Here is a 20,956-nt window from a genome sequence, read left to right on the forward strand (position 1 = left end):
GAAGAAAAGGAGAGAAGAGTTGTGGCCCTTTGGGGATCCCAGACCTAGGAGCTCCCCAAGCCAGGGCTGTGACTCCCTCTTTGGGATCCTGTGGTTCCTGGCATCTCCAAGATTCCAGGCACCACTGCATTCCTTAGTGCCAGCTGTGGAAGCTGCTTGTGGTGCGCCTGGTCTGGCTGTAGCCTTGCAGAGAGCCAGCATCAGTGCCAGCACCTGGAGTTCCCACCCCACTGCAGCAGTTGGTGTGTCTGACTGTGCACAGTGGCCAGACCCCACACTCGCTCACACACCCCTCACTGTTCCATGCCTGACTCGCCCTTGGCAGGCATGGGATACACGCCCTTGGCAAGCATGAGACCCAGACCAGTGGTATGAGCCGAGTGCAGCCTACTGGCCAAGTGGGTGAAATGAGTCCAGTGGGCCCAAGCAAAACTGGCAAAGGTGTCATCCGCCACAGAGGTTTCCATCCAGGAAAGGGACATCCCAAAGATCCCTTAACAAAATCAAATGTTAACACTTTAATAACATGTTCTCCACTGATTTTACTTGACTATATTTTATTTCTCTTTGGATTCAAGTAATAGTTGATTACATTTTGCTTTATGTTAAATGCCTTTGTCTTCTTCTACTTACTAGGTTATAAATGTCTTGAGAGCAAGGACTAAATCTTACTTATCTTTATTAGGAACTAACAATGGAACACACAGAAAGTCCATGGATATACTGTCAGACTGTCACCAAATATACATTCAACATTTTTCTTACTTGTGAGACTGATTTTGAGAAAATTTGCTATCACAGAATCACTAAACTTTAGAGCAGGTAAAGACTCCTGCAATGATTTTATTTACCTGCTATATTTTACCAATAAGAAAACTGAGGCATAGAGAAGTTGAGACTTTCTACACACCAGTGCCTAGTCTTCATGATGCTTATGCCCAGCCCTGAGTCCCTTGCTCTATATAATGCTGCCTCATTACATTTCTGAAAGACGGAGAAGTTTCATAACAACAAGATGAAAGACTTTGGAAGTTTACAGAGGCTATCAGGCTATCTTCTCATAGACCCATCATTTGTCCAGCAGAAAGAGACTAAAAAGGCTTATAAGAATATCAAGACCCCAATGTTGTACTTATGGTTTGACTTTATACCTCTGACTAATTACACAATTTGATTATTTTAAAAAAGTTTTTTATATCAAATGTTGGTTTATACTTTAAATTTTTTTGATATTTATTTTATATCAGTTGACACTTCCTCCTCTCCACTCCAAACAAACAAAAACCCCAAAATAAAAACTGTTGGATAGCGCATATAAGCATTGTTTCCTCATTTTATGGATAAAGAATCTCAAAGGAAGCAACTTTGTCAATATTAGGATTGTGACCTTAACCTGGAGAGTAGCCAGGAGGAATCTATTCTCATATTGTAGATACCAGGACATTCTGCTTCCTCAAGAGATGGTAACTCTAACATCTTGATGTGACTCTACAATATCTAAGGAATGATTTTGTTAGCAATGGAGACTGCAAGTGACAGGTGCTAGTAAGTCTGAACCAGCCACCACTGCCAATGAGCTCTGGCCTGGTTCAGCTTGGTTTCCCCATTCGCTTTCAGGTGATGGAAATGTCATGCTTTAACATGCCCAATTATAATACTAGTGGCAATCTGTTGTACCTTCTCAAAGAGACATTGATGCTCTTAGGGGCAATTATTCACAGGCACTGAAAAAGTAGAACTATCTTGAGAATTTGTAAAAATGACATGGAATAACATTGACAACTGCTTCATTCACAGGATGTAGGCAATGATTTTCCTAAGGTGTTAGGCAAAATGCATGCCATTTGTATGTGGGAAGAAAGAATGGCAACAGAGGGAATATTACAATGAAATTTGGTTTTATACCTTGCCATATACTTTAACATGTTTCATCTCAAAGCACATTTTGTTGCCTATTTCAAGTTAAAGTCCCAACTTCTGACATTGATCTTTGATGTGCCCCCACAATATGGCCCCCCTACCCTGCACTTCTATTGCTTCTTCCCTTCATATCTTATCTGCCTTAGTCAACACAAACTACTCATTATGCTTACAACATGCCGATTCAGCAAAATTCAAAGAAGCAAACATTTGATAAATGTCCACCATATGTTTGGAATTTTGCTAAGAACTATACAGGGCAGGAAGAGAAGGCATTTCTTCTATCCTTAAGTAATTGGAAATCTAATGGGAAAGACAAGCAAGTACATAAATTAATCTGATATGAAGTAGAGTGAGCAGTAGGGAGGGCAAAAATGTTGAGAAGTAAATTGGGTTACATGAGGACATCAAAAGAGGTTATTTAAGTGTGTGTGTTTTTTTAATGCATTGGGAGCCTCTAAAAGGTTTTGAATAGGGAAAGAATGAGCAGAACATGAGGTGGCCATTATGAAGGATAAGCTAGAGAGATGGATATTAAAATTAGAGAATCCATATTTTAAGAAGGTTGTAATAGCAGTTCATGTCAGGTATGATAAGGGCCTGAAAGGTAATCACTGATAGTAGAAGTGAGATTCTCAAAGGGATGCGCTCCATGACTTTGCAGTAAGAATGTCCTTATATTACAGTGGTTAAGCATGTGAATTCCAGAGTCACACACGGGTTTGCATCATGAATCTGCCACTTATTAGCTATGTCACCTTAAATGAATTAGCAAACTGATCTATGCATCAGAATCCATGTATCTAAAGTGGAGATTATCTTGGCACTCAAGTCAAAAGTGTATTGTTAGTTCACATGAAATAATCTTTATAAAATGCCTGCCACAGAGTAAGTACTGAATAAACATTTCATATTATTGTGGAGAAGTTTTAAGACAGATGGTTGAAGAATTTGATCAGAATATCCTCCCCTCCAACTTTATTTTTCTTTCCACTTGCTTCTCTACCTTGTTGAAATCTGCCCATCTCTATTGCATTCCACTATGAAGAGTTCCTTGAATAGTCCTGTGCACAATGATCTTTCCTACCTCTGTTTCTAAAATATTGATCATCTATACTAATCAAGAGACACTTAGCATTTACCTCATGCTGTTAAATATATTTCTTTGATACAATTTTTTGATCGATAATATGTCAATTCCTGTTTATCAGCATTAAATAAATTGTAATGCAGATTAACCAGAGGAAGTGATTTTACTTCAGGCTCATTTCTTGGTGATAGAATCCACTTCTAGCTCCTCAGTTCAAGGTCTTTAAGAAGAAAATACAATAAGTTAAAAATACTTCTGTACATGGTAGTGATAAAAGCTGGGCACCCATGGAAAAGCAGAAGAGCTCCAGCATGGGGACCAACAAGCACAAGGGCTCTAGCTAAACGAGGGACCAAACGTGGAGGAGCCACATCCATTTTATAATAGCTCACAAAAAAATACTTGAATTTAATTTAACTTTGCAGGGCAAAGTTACCCTTTACAACAACAGCTAATTTTATCTTACAATTTACTGTATTCTAAAAGAGGTTTAACATTATTTTGTCTGGAATGGAAGGCAGTCAGCCTTACTTTAAGGAATCTTCTATTTCTTTTAAAAACGATAGATGCTAAAATGCTTCCATAGCAGAACTAGAGAAAAATAAAAGACTGGCCAAACTAATTTCCTCTTATTCTATTTAGTTGGTTTATTTGGCCCTGCATTCGTAGAAATACATAAATAATTTTATGAAATGACATATGGAACATTTTGAGAGTATAAATGTGTATATGGGATACAAGGGCATCAGAGGGATTTTGTTTTGAAATATGCACTTAATGTAGATTGATACCATAGAATAGAAATTGAAATGATATTACAGATTTCTGCTTTGAATAACTTTGTGAATTTTTCACAAAAGATCTAGATCTTCCTTCTCTTCTGAAGATCTAAATCATATCTTCTCTTTCCTTCTGTCAATCTTCCCAAATGTATTGGTATTCTTTTCTGTGAGAGGTATTATTAATTCTTCTATACAATAAGTATTCAAGGAAAATGTCACTGATTTATTCTTGTTAAGTTTAGGTTGCAAGTGTAAAAATCTATAAACAATCAAAATGATGGTAGGACAAAATGAAAAGGGATGTGCAGTTGCTGACTAATATTAATCTGACAAACTTTAAATATGTTTTCTACAAAGACACCCAAATCCTTCATAACAAAGTCTCATTTTTTTGTGTCATTTCATTCTGAGACTGTATAAATATATGTGTATATAATGTATATTTCTTAATTCTAGATATGTATATTTGCATTATATATGTATATATATTTGTGTGTATACATATTCACATACATTTCATATCTATAGCATCAACTACTTCATAATAAAAGTGATATGTGTAACTTCCAAGTAAAATGGTTTAAAGAAGAAATTGCTTGCTTGCCACTTAATCTCTTTTTCCCTTCTTACAAAATGGAACATGGACTAGTATGTGTAATCCAACCTCAACCAATACAGAGAAGAACACTGGAGGAAATGGAAGAGTAACAAGATATCTATAGGGAAGGAGCTTCCCTGCTGGCCTGGAAATTCTCATCCCTGGATCATTAGATAAGACAGAAATAAAATTCTATTTTGTTTGAGACTTTGAATTTTAGGGTTTTTGTTGTTGTTGTTGTTGTTGTTACAGCTGCTTAAAATATACACCAAAAGTAATATATTTGCCATCTTGACTTTTTAATTTGTGCATCCTTCCCTTTTCATTCCTGTTCTCTCAAGGCCTTTTTTTTATTATTATTATATAAACCTCCCAACATAAATATTTTCAAAAAGCATGCAAAAAAGCAGTCCTAACTGGGAAGGAAACAACGTAAGAGATAAATGTACAGGTCAGTTTTTACTGCTAGGATGGACCATCTGAAAAACATTGCAAAGACACTCACTTTTCTTTATTTTCAGATGCAAATTTGATCATTTCTTCTTGGCCTTTGTTCATTTATTATTTTATTTTACATTAATTTGAGTAGGGGTCTTGCTCTATCACTCAGGCTGGAGTGCAGTGGCATAATCATGATCACTGCAGCCTCAAACTCCAAGGAAGCCTGGGACCATAGGTGCGCATCACTACGCCCGCTCTTCTTGACCTTTGTTAATCACAGTGATGATCAAGATAACAGTGAGAGAATTGGTGAACTGGGAATTTTTAAGGGGAGACGGGAAAGGAACACAGTGCCATTTGAAAGTAGCTAGCTGTTCAGATAGGAAGGCTCCTTGGAGCAGATAGGCTTTGGTCTGAGATAAAACATTTGGGCAACCTTCTAGAATTAAGTCAATAATGCTTCCCTTTTTGTTTTGGGAGAAGAATGTAATTGGTATTCTTTTGACTTGGATAATGGACGTTACCACTCTGTCAGACTCCTTGGTAGGTTTAAAAGTTGCTGAGAATAAGTTTGCAGATTGGCATCGGAACCAAAAGAAGTAAGAGTATGAAAACACAGACCTTTTCACTTAAAGATCAAAATGATTAGAATGTCTCTAATAAGCCTGGATGGCCTCACTGAGAAAGAAATCTCCACACATTTTCTGACCTCTTTCATCTTTATATCACATTTTTGTTTTTAATATATGATTGTTTTACTACTTTTTAAAAACTCATGTTGATTCATTTTGTTATTTTTCCTCTGCTCTATGGCATACTTTTCTTAGTGACAGCTCGACAGCTCTTCAACCATCATTTGTTTTTCTGTTTTTGCACCTCTTTTGTCTTTTAATTGTTAACATATTTGGACTGAGATATTTACATATTTCAATAAAATTAGAATTGAGAAGATCCTTTATTTAGCCAAATTTTCTCTGATCTTATCACGAACCTCAGCATCTGTAGATAGTAGTTTCTCAGTTAAAAAATTATGGTCTACAGAGCAGAGTCAACTTGAGTGTCAGCGATTTAAACTGTATTCATCACAAAATACAAATTTGAAGAAAATTGCAAGCAATTTTATTAAAAAATGTAAAACAGCACAACATTGCAAAATATATTATTCAGAAAATTGCCAATGACACAATGTTAGAAACAGGTACAGGCTAAGAAAATGATTAAGAATGTGTATGTGAACCAAAAATAATTATCCCATTTATTTTTTAAGGTTCAAATAATTCATATAAAGACATTTTTAATTTTGTTTTAATAACAGAAATGTTAGTTCTATATTTTGGCAAGAATATTTTTATATTTTCAGCAATGAATAAAGTTCATTGAACAGCCAATGAGATGATATTAAATTGTAAGCCCAATATACATATTTCAAAGAAATTATATAATTTTTACTACTTTTACTGCTCCATTTCATCCTCAAAAATATCCTTTTTGGGATTTTTATATGGTCACACTACCTAGAAATTATGTGTATGAGAGTATTAAACCCAATGAAACACTTGAATCTAGGTAGTGACGGTGGGGGTGCTGGTTTCAGGCAGACTGTAAGAGTGATTTGAGAACCCCTCTTGAGCCCCTTGCCCTAATATCTTGAGTATGCTATACCTGTTTTGGTGCAAATTAAAAGAACTCTGTCAGTGAAAAGGTGTCATAATGAGATGCCAGGGTTCCTGTGGCAAGGAGCAGACATAGGTGAATATAATCCTAGGAATAAAGAGACTACATTTCTTTCTCTACCCACCACGTCCCACGTGATGCACTAAGAAGCTGTCCCCAGACTGGCAGTGGTACCTCATGTCTCTGTCATAGTAGCAGTCACCTGTCTTCATGGGCTGAATTCTTTCTCAGGATGTTCTTTGGTTCTTCATGTAGAGAATGCTGCCGGGACTGACCCATGTCTTTTCTGAATCACCTCTGACATATGACCAGGTTAGGCCATAGATAGACTTTATCTTCAAATAGAGGCTCTTCCCCCACCATGTATGCAAATAAAGTGGTGATTAATAACTAAGGTAAAATACTTTACATAGAGCTTAAATATTTATTCAAAAATCTTGGAAAACAAGACTCCTAATACTATACTGCCTTTTAGAAAATTATATTCCACATATTTCACAAAGTAAAACATGACTGCCATGGCAGTACAGTCATCAGTTCATTTCTGAGATCTAGAAGTTTTATGTGCCTAAAATTTTACATATCATTTGAAAGATTGTTCAATTTCTCTAGAAAAGCTGGTATGGCTCAATGAACAGGGCCTTCTTCCTAAGCTGTGCATCTGGGTAGGATGCTGGCACATGTTTGTTTTACCTGTGGGATGTCCTGGTTCACAAAAGCTTTTTTCACTTCCTGCTCTCATTTGATAGGAAGCAGTGAGATGGGGAATCTTTTCATATGAACATAGAAGCAAGAAGATGTGATCTTATCATTTGATTATCTATTATAAGGACCCTTAAAAGAATAGAATGGTGAGAAAAAAGCTTTCTCCTCTTTAATAAGAGGATCTCAAACAGGCATCTTCCTCATTTTCTAGGTATATTGAAAGACTCTCAAATGGTATAACATAATAATCCTCAAAAATCTAGTTTTCATCATTTTTTCTACTAGTAATTTGTACATTTCTCTTCTTTACATCCCCTTTGAAATTAATTAGCCTATACTACTTACATGTCTACTTCTTCAGAGTTAACTCATTTATAAAAACAGATGTTTCCCTGGGGAATATGCTTTCATGCTTGCTTTATGCAGCTCTGGCAAGCCCTGTTCCAACTATCTGACATTTCACTCTTCTTAATAGAGAAGTTATGATGGAAGAATATTCACAGCCAAAATTCAAGCAATTAAGGGAACATTGATTTCCATATGGAATCAATGAAAAGCTGGATGTCTGAGCAAGTTAGAGATGACTTAACTTTGGGCCTTTCTATCTTCATTTCCTTATTTATCTTTAAACAAGAAAGAGAACTGTATTGCATTTGCTTTTAAGGGCTGTAATAACAAAATACCACAGACTGTGTGGCTTAAATGACAGAAATATATAGTCTCCCAGTTTGGGATGCTAGAAGCCTGAGATCAAGGTGTTGGCTGAGTTGATTTTCTAAGGCCTCTCTCCTTGGCTTGCAGATGGCCATTTTCTCCCTGTATCTTCACACAGTCTTCCCTCTCTAGGTGTTATCTGTGTCTAATCTCCTCTTATTATAAGGATACTAGTCAAATCAGATTGGGCCCATCCTAATGGCTTCATTTTAACTTAATTATTTCTTTAAAGGTGTTATGTCCAAATAGTTACATTCTGAGAGAGTGGGAATTAGAAGTTCACACATGAATTTTGGGAGGGACAAAATTCAGCCCATAACAGAAATCATGGTTATAACTTTTATTTTTCAATAACAGTACTTTGAAAAATGACATTGTGTCTGTTTCTTACATTTTAAAAGGAATACAACATGTTTAAGACCACAGGACATCTGCATAGGTAAGTATAAATCTTGTTGGCATTTTAATTTTCTCACTGGAAACCTTGTTTTCATGGGCAAGTGCTGAAGGTTCTGGAAGATTTTTTCATTATTGCTCTCCTTATGAAAGCAGCTGTTCAATGAACACAGCATATTTTGTTACCTCATCAAGAAGCAGAGGAAGATTATGTTGTGATCAAGTTTTGTATGGCTATAGTCAATGCTTTTCTGATTGTTTGAACCTGGTGATTGATTTAATAGGTATACTCCAGGGCAGTTACTCATCCCTGATATAGGTCCAACCCAAAACTCCAAGTTATTTATGTAAACGATGCTTTATATGCCTTCCATGCAGATAAATCCCAGTTGACAGAACTGTTTAAGAGATGAGTGTGCTCTCAATTGGGATTACGGACACAGTATTTATCTATATCAACTTTCATGTTACTTCACTGGCAAACTGGGAGCTTTGGAGGATAAGAGGATAAGATATGATTGGGAGAATCTATTTTCTGCTCTGAAGGTAGTATCTCAACATTTCAGTACACTGTGCATCTAGGAAGACATCAGAAAACAAACAAAGAAAACAGTCTTGAGAACAGATGATTTGTCTTTGAAAAATAAAAACATCTCTAAACCATGGGGAAAATCTAAAACTAGAGCCATTCAGATATACTCAGAAGTTGGAAAATGTTCTTATGTGTAACAAGTTCTGCATTTTTAGCTTTGGCTGAGGATTTTTTCTTTTATACGGTAGAATATGAGCCTTATATGTTCTTTACATACACATGATTATTAGAAGATCAAAAAGCTACATATGATTTCTGGTTTAAAAATTATGGAGTAGGAACTATGATCTTTCCTCTTCTTTTATAAGAAATCACCCAAAAGCTAAAAAATAATGAGACAAAGGTAAAACAAATGGTAGAGATACATAAAACCTGATAGAGCTGGGAGACACATAAAACCTCAAAACAATAACCACAATGTAAGAAGGGAGTATATTGCTTGTTTCCTATGGCGAATTCAACTATAATATCCTTTGCTAAGAATAATTTTGCACAAACAATTTAATTTTATTTATATTGTAAGAGACTAGAACAATCCAGAAAGAAAATTCTATTTTCTTAATATATTTCTAAAACATTCAACAGCATTTTACTTCTTTGACCATGTAAAGGACATATGGAACCTATATTGAAAATATATGGACCTAGTTTCCATATATCCAAATAAATTTCCACTATGTTCTAGTTTTATAATTTTGCCCCTAGGTAATTCCATGGATATGAAATTATATATGGGAAACACCAAGATAATTATTTTATGAAGGGAAACTAGTGCTCTCTCATGTCCTATATACTTTACAAAAATTAAAAGAAGAAGAAGGGGAAAAAATCCTCATTAATGTATGCTTGCAAAACAATGGCAGTCATTTTCCTGGCTGAAAACTAAATTATTGTGCATTATAGTGTGCATGTCTATGATAAGTAGATTACTATAGATCATTCCGAGAGGAGGTAGAAGGAAGATTGCACTAACATTAGCTTCTCTGGTATTTGCAGGCTGTAAATTTCGTTAAATGATGGATGCAAAGATGGAAGACCGATGGAGAGAGGAAAAGACAGAATCAGATACTGGATGAGTTAGTACTGCTGCCTGTGCTTCAGAGCTGACTTGTTACCACAAGGCCGGCAAGCATCAATGTCCCCACATCCCCCTCTGCCTCCCCCTGAAATGTACCGATTTATATGAAAATTAAGATTACAAATTAAAGCCTGGCTATCCTGGAGTTTTCCAGTTCATCAGCCATCCAATAAAAATGATGTCAAGCCTGTATGCATAATTCCCAGAAGATTACTTTCGTCCTTACAGCTAAGCCCTGTCCCTGATATGAAAGATCTCTATCCACTTTTATTGAAATAAAGAACTAACATCATAATCCCAATATTGAGGTATAATCTTCATTATCTCCGGACCCTCTTGAGGTTCCCCCAATCTATATTACTTCAGATTTGGTTTATGTATAATCCTTATGTATTTACTTTTATTGAGATAGGATTAAAAACTAAAAAAAAAGCTTCAAAAAATCCTTATGATCTCATGATTGAGTTTCATTTCACCAACAATCAACTAATGTGTTAGACTGAGTTTTTTTTTAAGTGCTTCTTATAGTTATATAGTCCAAGCTTGCAAAGGCATTAATTGGTCCCATGTGTTTCCTGTTTCATTACATTAATTATTTCCAATTCAACTTGGTTTGTGAAATAATGGCATCATCTTCTTTTCCTATTTATTAGAAAAGGTATGGGAGGGGGATGTATGAAAAGATAAGCATACACATAAAATAATCCAAAGTAACTTTAATCTCTTTTCTTAGGAAGTTTTGATTCATACCTATAGTTAATTACTGGTAAACCACAATCTACCAACCTTTTCTTTCCCCCAGAGCCTTAACAGCCTCTGGCTATGCCTCAGGCTGTTAACTACCAAACTAGTCACTAATGCTGGTCAAGATGATTTCTTGGAGATTATTGCTCATTTATTTTTTTAACAGACAAAACAGAATTTGCTTTGCACATGGACTAAAATAATACTTTAGCCATTTTTTTCCTTTCAAAAACATAAACACCGATGAAAATCACATTGTACTGTGGTATTTTCAAAGCATTTCATAGGTTATTTTAGCTGTATTTTCCAACTGAAAACTGGATTTGCAATGCTCAGGATTTCGCTGGTAATCATCATGTTTGCTTATTGTTTCCTATTATATTTGGTAAAACACATCTTGATTAAGAGATTTGATGTGTTCTCTATTTACCTGTACCTCTTATTTTTACCTTTTGTCCAAGGATATGTTAGGAAGATATTTGTTTTTTTATAATTGAAAACAGGGTATGGAAATAGAAATACTTCATTATTGGTATAAAACAGCACTGGAGTGTTTTCTTCTTAACGTAGTATTTGTTTGAAAAGAATTCTTATTCTATCGGTTTTTTTTTTTTTTGAGACGGAGTCTCGCTCTGTCGCCCAGGCTGGAATGCAGTGGCACAATCTCGGCTCACTGCAACCTCCACCTCCTGGGTTCATGCCATTCTTCTGCCTCAGCTTCTGGAGTAGCTGGGACTACGGGTGCCCGCCACCACGCCCAGCTAATCTTTTGTATTTTTAGTAGAGACGAGGTTTCACCGTGTTAGCCAGGATGGTCTTGATCTCCTGACCTCGTGATCCGCCCGCCTCAGCCTCCCAAAGTGCTGGGATTACAGGCGTGAGCCACCGCACCCAGCCTATTCTATCGTTATTGATATAAAATGGGATTCATTATAATTTTTATTGGCTCAATTATTCCTCATCTGTGAACCACTCATTTTCATTCATTCGTGCTTTTACTTGAGCACCTGCTATTGCCTGGGCACATTCAGAGACAAATTAGAGAATGGAGAAAAAACTAGAAAGACAAAAACAATCTATGATCACTTAGTCATCTTTCTGCCAAAAATAATATTCAAACATAAAAACACGTATTGGAATGATTAGACTTATTAAAATGTTTACTCAACAACTAAAAAGGAAATGGATGAAACAATATTTTGGTACCCTTAATATTTTCTGGTTATCAGTTTATTTCTGTGAATTTCCTTATTTTACTCTCGCAACAACTCTACAGTTCCTTAAAGCAACCTTATACCTATTTTGTGGATGTGGAAATTGAGACTTTAGAATTGCTGAAGATATAGAAGAAACAAGAAGGTACTGGAAGAAAGATGCAGAAAAGAAAGCTTCAGGGGTTCAAATACAACAATGCTCATTTACTTAGCACCTTAATTCCTGCACTTGCTTATAGACAGAAAATGCCTCCTTCCTTTCTTTTGAAAACTGTGGCTCAAGATGGCAGGACACCCCATGGAGTCCCAGTTTACATCTTGAAACAGGTAGAGTAAGAATGGTTTTGGTTAGGTAGGTTTAACCTACCAACTAGAGGTTTATTTGAATTAAATATAAATATTATTTACAGGAACAAGTCTGCCAGTTACTAATAATTTATAAAAGTTGCTTATTACCAGCTATAATGTAGGTTTTATTGACCGATAGATTTAACTGTGGGAAGAAGTAGCAGAAAGAGAAAAGGAAGTGAAAAGGTGATATGGGAGTGTGGCTTATTTTGAAGGAATTCTAGTTTTGGCCAGGGTGTATAATGTAAGCTAGAAAAGAATAACACTGGACACCAGGGTTGAGTGAAGAATTCATTTACGTCTTTGGCTTAGCCCAGTGCTATTTGACTTAAGACAGTGTGTATGGTGTCCTGGAAAAGGTTTATAATTTATAAAGCTTTGAATTCTCAGGGATAAGCCATGAATTACAGGGTGATTTCAAAAGCTTTACATTCTAAGATAAGCCACTATTATGCTTTTTCCTCATTAAAGACAGGAACTTGTTTTTTAGCAAAACTGACCCAAATGTTTTTTAATAAGAATTGTACTGGCATGCAAAAATTTAAACTATAAATACAGTCTTTTCATTATTCAGGGTACCCAATTATTATAAAAACTACTTTATATTATGAAAATAAAATTCAAGTCAGTAATAAAAAATACTTTTTTTCTTGAACAAAGAAAACAGAAGATCCAATACAACTGTCATAAAGTCTTTTTTTCACCTTGCCTTTATAAAAATAGCATCTTTGACTTTCTAACAGCTGACAATTTTCTCTTTCATACATTGTCACTCCTAAACCAGTTTTCTAACTCTGAATTCAGATTTCTATCATCTGGTGACAAATGACAATTTCAGGTTATTTCATGGCACTCCTACTAGCCTGCCAAGGATAGTTTTGATAGGGTTGCTGTCTTTATAAAGCAAGGTATATGCAATTACATATTTCAACATTTCCAAAGCAGGTACCTTAGGGTATAACTCTAGGTATAACCTAGAGTGAATGAGTTTAACCTCTGTGATACTACTACCTATTAACTCAATGCAATTGAGGCAATGATGCTAATTAAGCACACAAAAGCTGTGACGTTTCAGCTTAAATACCTACTGGATACAAGCTTAATCTACCCCATCCCTAACAATTATAAAGATAATAAAATTAAAGAACATGTATTAAATGTTGAAAAATATATATTAGATTATTGCCTTTCAAGGGCTACACAGACATGAGTAATTTTTAAGGAACTCAAATTCTGCATTCTCAAGTTCCACATGTATGCCTTTCTAAAATGATCTGCCTAAGAGCAGTTCTATGGGGCTGCCTCTTTCTCACCTTTCTTTCACATTAATCTATCTGCCACTTTACAAAAGAGATGTACCTCTCACCCACTGGGAATCTTACTATGCGACACTGTCCCAGGATGCAAAAATGTCTTGATTGCCAAAGGAGCAATTAGAAATATTTGTTTCCTAAAAGCCTCCTTATACAAGAGAGTACATGATTTTTCAAAATTCTTTATAACATTTATTATTTAACAAACAGTCAAACTTTTAACTTGTGTACCAGCTTTCAGGAATAAAAGCCAGACTTAACACTCTCGTTAGAGTTCTGGTAATGAAAAACCAGCCAGATGCTTGCCCTAATGTACTATCATGGTTTACTAATGTTTTATTTATTTATTTAAGAGTTGGGGTTCTTGGCTGGGTGTGGTGGCTCATGCCTGTAATCCCAGCACTTTGGGAGGCCAAAGCGGGTAGATCACCTGAGGTTAGGAGCTTGAGACCAGCCTGGCCAACATGGTGAAACCCCATCTCTACTAAAAATACAAAACTTAGCCAGGCGTCGTGGCACACACCTGTAGTCTCAGTTACTCGGGAGGGTGAGGCAGGAGAATTACCTGGGAGGTGGAGGTTGCAGTGAACTGAGATTGTGCCACTGGACTCCAGCCTGGGTGTGACAGAGACAGACTCCATCCCCCCAAAAAAAAAGTGTTGGGGTCTTGCTTAGGCTGCCCAGGCTGATCTCGAACTCCTGGCCTCAAGAGATCTTCCCACATCAGCCTCCTGATTAGTTGGGATTACCGGTATGAGGCACCACACCCAGCCAGTTTACTGAAGTTTTTGAATATGTAAAAATTTTGGTCACTGTGTGTATGTGTGTTTGTGTGAATTTCTTTTACTCAAAACCATGTAAATAGGAGATTAAGTACAGTTCGCTTTACATGAAAAGTATATTACATATGAATGCTTAGGTCATAGAGAGTAAAAGGTAACTTTTATTGAGTCTTTTCTTTTTAAATGAATGTATAGAAAGCTGGCTTGCTGTATTTACAGGAATTCACCTTCTCCATATTTTATCCCTTAAAATGTCCACATACATGCATACATTTGTCATTGCTGACACAGTTATTGTTTGATAATACATTCTCTGAAACACTGGTTCTTTTCGGGACCATCAAAGAGGAAACAAAAAAAATGATCACTGTTACTCTACACCCGTTTAAATTGAGGGGTAAAAATGTCTAAAAGTAAAAATGTTTACAGTAACATTTTTTGCAAATTACAATGCAGGTTTTTTTTACACTAACTCATTACACAATAACCCTGAAAGCACAAAAGTTATTTTTATCTCTATTTTGTAAATGAGAAAACTGATGTGCTAGAGGATATCCAGGTGGTAATAAGCCAAACTAGGACTAAAATTTAAGCTGTTGGACTCTGCACCCTGTGACTTCTCAATCTATTGAACCACCTCTTGTGAAAATTGCTCAACTTGCTAAGGACTGTGTTCTCCAGGTAAGCTCCTGTAAAATGCAGTTGAGGTGATGACACCATTCCAAAGGTGTGAAATCTATCTTAATTTTGGTTAGGAAAGCATGTATGTATGATTTAAAATGAAGAGTTTTTTTCCCCAGAACTTCACAAAACGTAATTCCCATGCCCTAATAAGGAAACATAGTGTTTAAATAACCCTTCAAGTGCACCTCAAGGAAATGATCTGTGTCTTACTAGATTTCAAAGAAGCATTCATGTCTAGGAAAAAATATTAATATAAAAAAGGACCTTGATAAGTCACTTAGTCTGTTTCATTGGATTTTGGCTGGGTACTGTGTTCTTAAAAGCTCTAACTCAAGACGCCCAGATGGTGATGGGATATGAGGAGCTAATGACATGCATGGAAGGACATGTGGTTCCAGACATGCTAGGTGTCTGGTTCCTAACAAGACACTGCAGAATTTGAGATTTTTGCTCTGGAAACAAATTGGGACAAATTTCATGGTGTGATTTGTGAATGTTCTCATCCTTTAGGCTTGTGCTGTATACTGCCATTGCCAAGTTGTAGCTATTGTTTGCTTGAAAAGAAAGGATGAGGAGGAAAGTAATGACCAAAAAAGCCCTAAAAAATAACATACAAGATCTCACATTTATGTAAAATACATACGGAAGAATGTGTGTCAAATGTTCACACGTACTTTTAAAATATTTTTAATTTATAAATTATTTTTAGAACAGTTTTAAGTTTACAGAAAGTGAGCAGAGTTCCCATATACCATCTCACCCTTTCCCACGTTTTATAATAAACAAAAATTTGTTATATCTCCTCTGAATTATTTGCTTCTTTTGATGAATTAATTTGTCTGGAGAGTATTACCATGGAAAAAAGCTCCCTTCTATTATCTTTATGAAGAATTCAACGCCTTGTACTGATCAGTGATTTTCAGATGACCGTGTGCAAAACAATCAACTGGAGGGTTGTTAAAAATACAGGACTGATTTTGTAAATCTGAGCCAGAGACAAAGAAACTGCATTTTTAACATAGCACCCAGGTGATTCTGATGCACTAAGCATATGAACTACACTTTGAGAAACAATAGGCTAGAAATTCTTATCCCTGGATGGAAAATCTCTATTAGACCACCTGAACCCATACATAGGTCTGCTGCTCCTTAAAATTAAAAAAAAAAAAAAAAAAAAAAAAAAAGACTCAGTCTTTTTCAAATCCTGTCAAATGTTGTCAGCATGGAAAACAATTTCAGTGTCTGAGCTAATTTATCAACCAATGAACACAATAAATTGAGTGAGAATTAGAAGTGAAACTTTTAAAAACCTCATACACCATTCACTTGCCTAGAAGCCAATGAGGCAAAATTGGTATATCAAAGCATCCTAATAGATATAATGTTGATTATCAATACATTTTATACTATATACACTTTTTTGCTGTACACATTTTTAACGAACTCTATTTTTATTGAAATTATTAGGCCATCAAGACATAAACTCAAACAGGATTTATGTAAATGTATATTTAAGAAGGGGAATCTGAACTATTTAGGGTCTAATCTATTATTAAATGACCTAATGGACAGTCACGGGTGTTTTGGACCCCAGTCCAAGGGTTGGAGATGAGCTTTAAGACCCTTACTAGTCAAAGTGTGGTTCCGGGACCAGCAACATGAGCAATGTAGGAACTAGTTAGAAATGCAGATACTCAGACCCCACCAGACATACTGAGAAAAAAATCTGCATTTTTTAACATAATACCCAAATGACTTAGCTGCACATAAAAAATAAAGAAAACTTTCTTTCCAGTGTTTCAGTCCTGATCCTTTCTAAATTTTCCTGGCTGTGGACTAATTCCCAGTACTATTCCCCATTTCTCCCATATATCCACACCCCATTATTTTTATTTCAGATGTTCATCTCTAGCTTCTTGCTCTTATCTCCAAAGGGAAAATCACACAGACTCTAACTAGGAACTCACAGGCTTCATTCACAAGTTTTCCTCTTTTAACCAAAGAAAACTTAGTGAGCTGATCAATATCTTTGAATAATCTGCTAGCAGACCTGAGCACAACCAGTTTATTTAAAGCTGCAAGTGAATAAAATATAGCTAGTACAAGGGTATTCACACCATTAACTGTCCTCCCTCCTTGCTTCAAAGCCTTGCTTTGCTCTCTCTAGGACTGTGCCTCAGTAAAAAGTAGTCAGTCCCCTCAGAATTTAAAAAAAAAAAAAAATCACTTTTCCTGTGTAAAAAGAACAATGCTATTACAAAAAAAATGGTGCCACAGACTCCCACAATTTGTGTTTCAAAAAGCCACTGCTGCTGCTAAATCACCACTACTATTCTGGAACCATTATGAACATGCTAATCTATGCCCAAAGCAATATTAGTATTATTGTTTATTTTATTTTCATTATCTAAACAGGGATAGCCCAAACCAGATAAGCTGCTATAATTCTGCTTCCTCCTGGTACGAGACTGGGAAAGAAGATATAATGATAACAAAGAAATGCAGCCAATTGTTTTAGTAAATAACACTGCAGAAGTCATATATCATTTCCTATTTTCCAATTACTCCAACTCCTATCAAGTTACTAGAGACAGCAAGTCAATGTGCCTGGTGCTGGAGAAAAATCATTCAGGTAAGCTGAGGCTACTCCTTCTGTTTCTCCATCTGCTAAGCTGTTAACACAAAGACATATTGACAAAAGCTCAAGGAAAACATGGAATACTTCATCAGTAAGATTATGCTGCCCTAGAGACAGATGTTAGAAAGCTGTAATATTTAAAAATAAAGAGATAAACACATGGTTGAAAGCAAAGAATAAAATAATTTAGCGTTGAGATAGAATATTAAAAAGAAAAAAGGAAAAGATGGAAAGATAGATTTTACCATACTGTATTGGCACAAGAAACGGCAAATCCTTTCAAGTAGGGAAAAACTTTTATATCTGCCTCAGGCAATCATTTACCATTAGGTAGACATTCTTAGAGAGCAATGGGGTAGATCTGTAAGAAGTGCTTAGCAGGGCTAATTATGATTACACAGAAAAGACTTACCTCTTGTCACCAGATAAAGTCCAGGCTTTGACTTAAATCCACACACACCAGTTTTCATAAAAGTTTAAACATGAAAAATGTTATATACTTTGGTAATTCACATTCAGTAAACACAAAAACAACATTAAGTAATGATAACTCTGGATTTATCTGGTAACTTTTACTGCAGAGGTCAAGGTACTTTGTCTTCACTTATTTTTACTAGAGAAAAATAATAAAAGTAGATTGTAGGTTATATAAATATTTACAATTGACATACAGTAGCCATGTATTAAGCAAACACATTTTTAAACAGCAGAGTCTCCATTTTTGCTAAAATTTTAACACATTTATAAATAAAATGCAAAGAGTAGGAACAGGAAAGTAGAAGGAACTTTGGCTTTGAATTCAAACAGAATTGGGTTCAGATCCAAGATATTTAATTCACTTCTCTGAGCTTCAGTTTCCTCATCTGTGAAATGGATAATACTACCTACTTTACAGGGTTGCTGAGAGGGTTAAATATATAACTAATGAAGGCCCCGGCATTGTGTGTGAACACTGCAGGTACTCAATAAATGCCAAGTGACATCATCACAAAAAAACTAACATAAACAAGCACATTAGAGATTCCAATTTAATTACCGTTTGTCCTTTTCTTAAAATCTCCAAGTTCTGATTGTACAGTAGAAGCTCCTAACTTAACACCTTTTCCCACTGGGAAGGTGATGCCCTCCTCCCCCAAAAAAAAGGGGGGGTGGGTGGGGGGGTGGAATAGTACAAAGGAGGAGTTCCCAGAGAAAGGAAAAGGAAACCGAATACTTCTTCCAGGAAAGAGGAGGAAGAGGGCATGAGGTCTGACTTCACGGTCCTGACTACTTCACCTCCTCAAGGATGAAAACTCAGGTAAATAATGGTTAAAAAACAAAAACAAAAACTAAAAGCTGGAAAGCTTTAAGAGTTTGCCCTGCTTCCTGTTCATCATTCTAAAAGAAGAAAAACTTGCAGGATAGCCACACCCAACAGAGGACTACTACAAACAGAATAAAATGGCAGCGTAGTGTGAGTAGGCCAAGAAAGGTTCTGTAATGGCAGGTCTCAAAGTGCCTTGGCTGTTGTGCAGTGGCTCTTGTGTCCAGGTATTCCTTCATGATCCCAGCAGGATATGTGAAAGGTGGTTGTTTATAGAGTTGAGAGTGAGAAGCCATTCTGATCACTGTGAGATGATCCCCACAGCAGATGCTGCAGAGCAGACAGACTAAGCCAGGGTTCACAGGGTAGATGTGGTTGAGACATGAGGACCTGAAATGCTGTTGAAAAATGAGAAGAAAACAAATGAGAAAGGGAGAGCTATAAGGTCTGACAGCTCTGAAAGAATACTGGTTTAGTTAATGATAGACTGGAATGGCAGATAAAGAAACCCAGTAACTAGTTTGGACTAGATATATCTCCATGGAAGTCAGTGAGAATTCAGATAACTGCACAAAGACCACACACAGATCTGGGGCTCTCTCCCCTCCCTGCCATAAGAACACATGAACTTTTCCTGACATCTAAAGGACATTTCTGCCAGGAGAAAGGGACAGAAAGAACACCAAAACACTGTGATTTACCCCCAAAGAACCTATTTGAAAACTAAAGAAACTGAGATAATTTTGCTTGTCATCTTTAAATTCTATCCCATCCTACTCCACTCAAAAAAAAATTTATTCCAATTCTAAAGAAATGAAAGGCCTTTTTAGCTCTTGATAAGTTAGATGCAATGTGTCCAACTCTATAAGTCATATTTTCTTTCTGTAAGGCCTGGACAGGAAACCAAAATAACTATAATGTTCCTTTATTCACAAATTAAAGTGCCCTAATTACATTAGGTAAGAGGAAGTAGTATCACACATACATTATTTTTCTCTCCTTTAAAAAAAATTATTATATGGGTAATTTGAGAGGTCCATTCATTCATTCATTCAATAAATATTTACTCAGTACCTTCCCATCTATCATATGCACACAGAAGTAAATAAGATTGAGGTTGACTATTATGCACAGAGCAGTTAAAAAGCATTTTTGTACAAAATCATTGTTATAGAAAATTCTGTTGCCAGAATAACAAGTGAAGCCAGTTGCAAGAGGTAATATTATGTAAAATCTTATTTTTTAAAGTATATTTGCTCTAACAAAAGAGACACAAGATATGGAGGAATAGGTCAGAAAGACTATCATCATTGCCTTTTTCATTTCTGCATGAACAGGCATGCAAAAGAAGTTATATAAAAACATTATATAGCTGTTTTAGTTATCTCAGTAAATACTGCTTGAAAATTTTAAGAAATTAAACTGAAAAAATCAAATAACACTGTAATAAAGGCTATAGGATAGTTTGTTGTTTAAGAGTATAGGTATTTTTCATAAAGATTCCCTTTAAAATGTTAGTATTATAGTCCTTTTTTTGAGACAGGGTCTTGCTCTGTCACCCAGACTGGAGCACAGTGGTACAATCATGGCTCACAGGAGCCTCAAACTCCTGGGCACAAGTGATCCTCCAGCCTCAGCCTCCTGAGTAGCTAGGACTACAAGTACGCACCAGCATACACCACCACGCTGGCTAATGTTTTTTAGTTTTTGTAGAGACTAGGTCTTGCTATGCTTTCAAGGCTGGTCTTGAACTCCCGGCCTCATGCAAAGCTCCCACCTTGGTCTCCCAAAGTGCTGGGATTACAGGCATGAGCCGCTGTGCCCACCCCAAGCCCTTAATGTCTTAGCTTATTAAGTTCAAAGTTTTACATTATCAGGTTTTCTTAAAGGTGGGCTATGGAAGCCTGACAAATATATGCTATTTGTCGATATGGTGTTAT

The 20,956-nt window shown here is 36.0% G+C and overlaps 1 protein-coding gene and 1 long non-coding RNA gene across 7 annotated transcripts in view; one reads left to right on the forward strand and one right to left on the reverse strand.

Annotated features, from left to right (window-relative positions):
- The window catches only part of LOC129035760 (uncharacterized), a 365,251-nt gene extending 354,966 nt beyond the window's left edge, over positions 1–10,285 (forward strand). For both annotated transcript variants that reach the window (XR_008502326.2, XR_008502325.1), the window contains 2 exons: positions 8,326–8,363; positions 9,909–10,285. This is a non-coding gene — a long non-coding RNA (uncharacterized LOC129035760). The remainder of the gene's footprint in view (positions 1–8,325; positions 8,364–9,908) is intronic.
- Positions 1–20,956, reverse strand: part of NAA11 (N-alpha-acetyltransferase 11, NatA catalytic subunit) — a 99,475-nt gene that overhangs the window by 71,729 nt on the left and 6,790 nt on the right. Inside the window, exon 2 of one of the 5 annotated variants that reach the window (XM_054486547.2) lies at positions 18,728–19,414. The exons of the other annotated variants lie outside the window; for them this stretch is intronic. The gene's annotated coding sequence lies outside the window, so the exon portion shown is untranslated. Of the gene's footprint in view, positions 1–18,727; positions 19,415–20,956 lie in introns of those variants that run through there. 5 annotated transcript variants of the gene reach the window in all.

The sequence above is a fragment of the Pongo pygmaeus genome, chromosome 3 (assembly GCF_028885625.2).
Source record: "Pongo pygmaeus isolate AG05252 chromosome 3, NHGRI_mPonPyg2-v2.0_pri, whole genome shotgun sequence".
Lineage (NCBI taxonomy): Eukaryota > Metazoa > Chordata > Mammalia > Primates > Hominidae > Pongo > Pongo pygmaeus.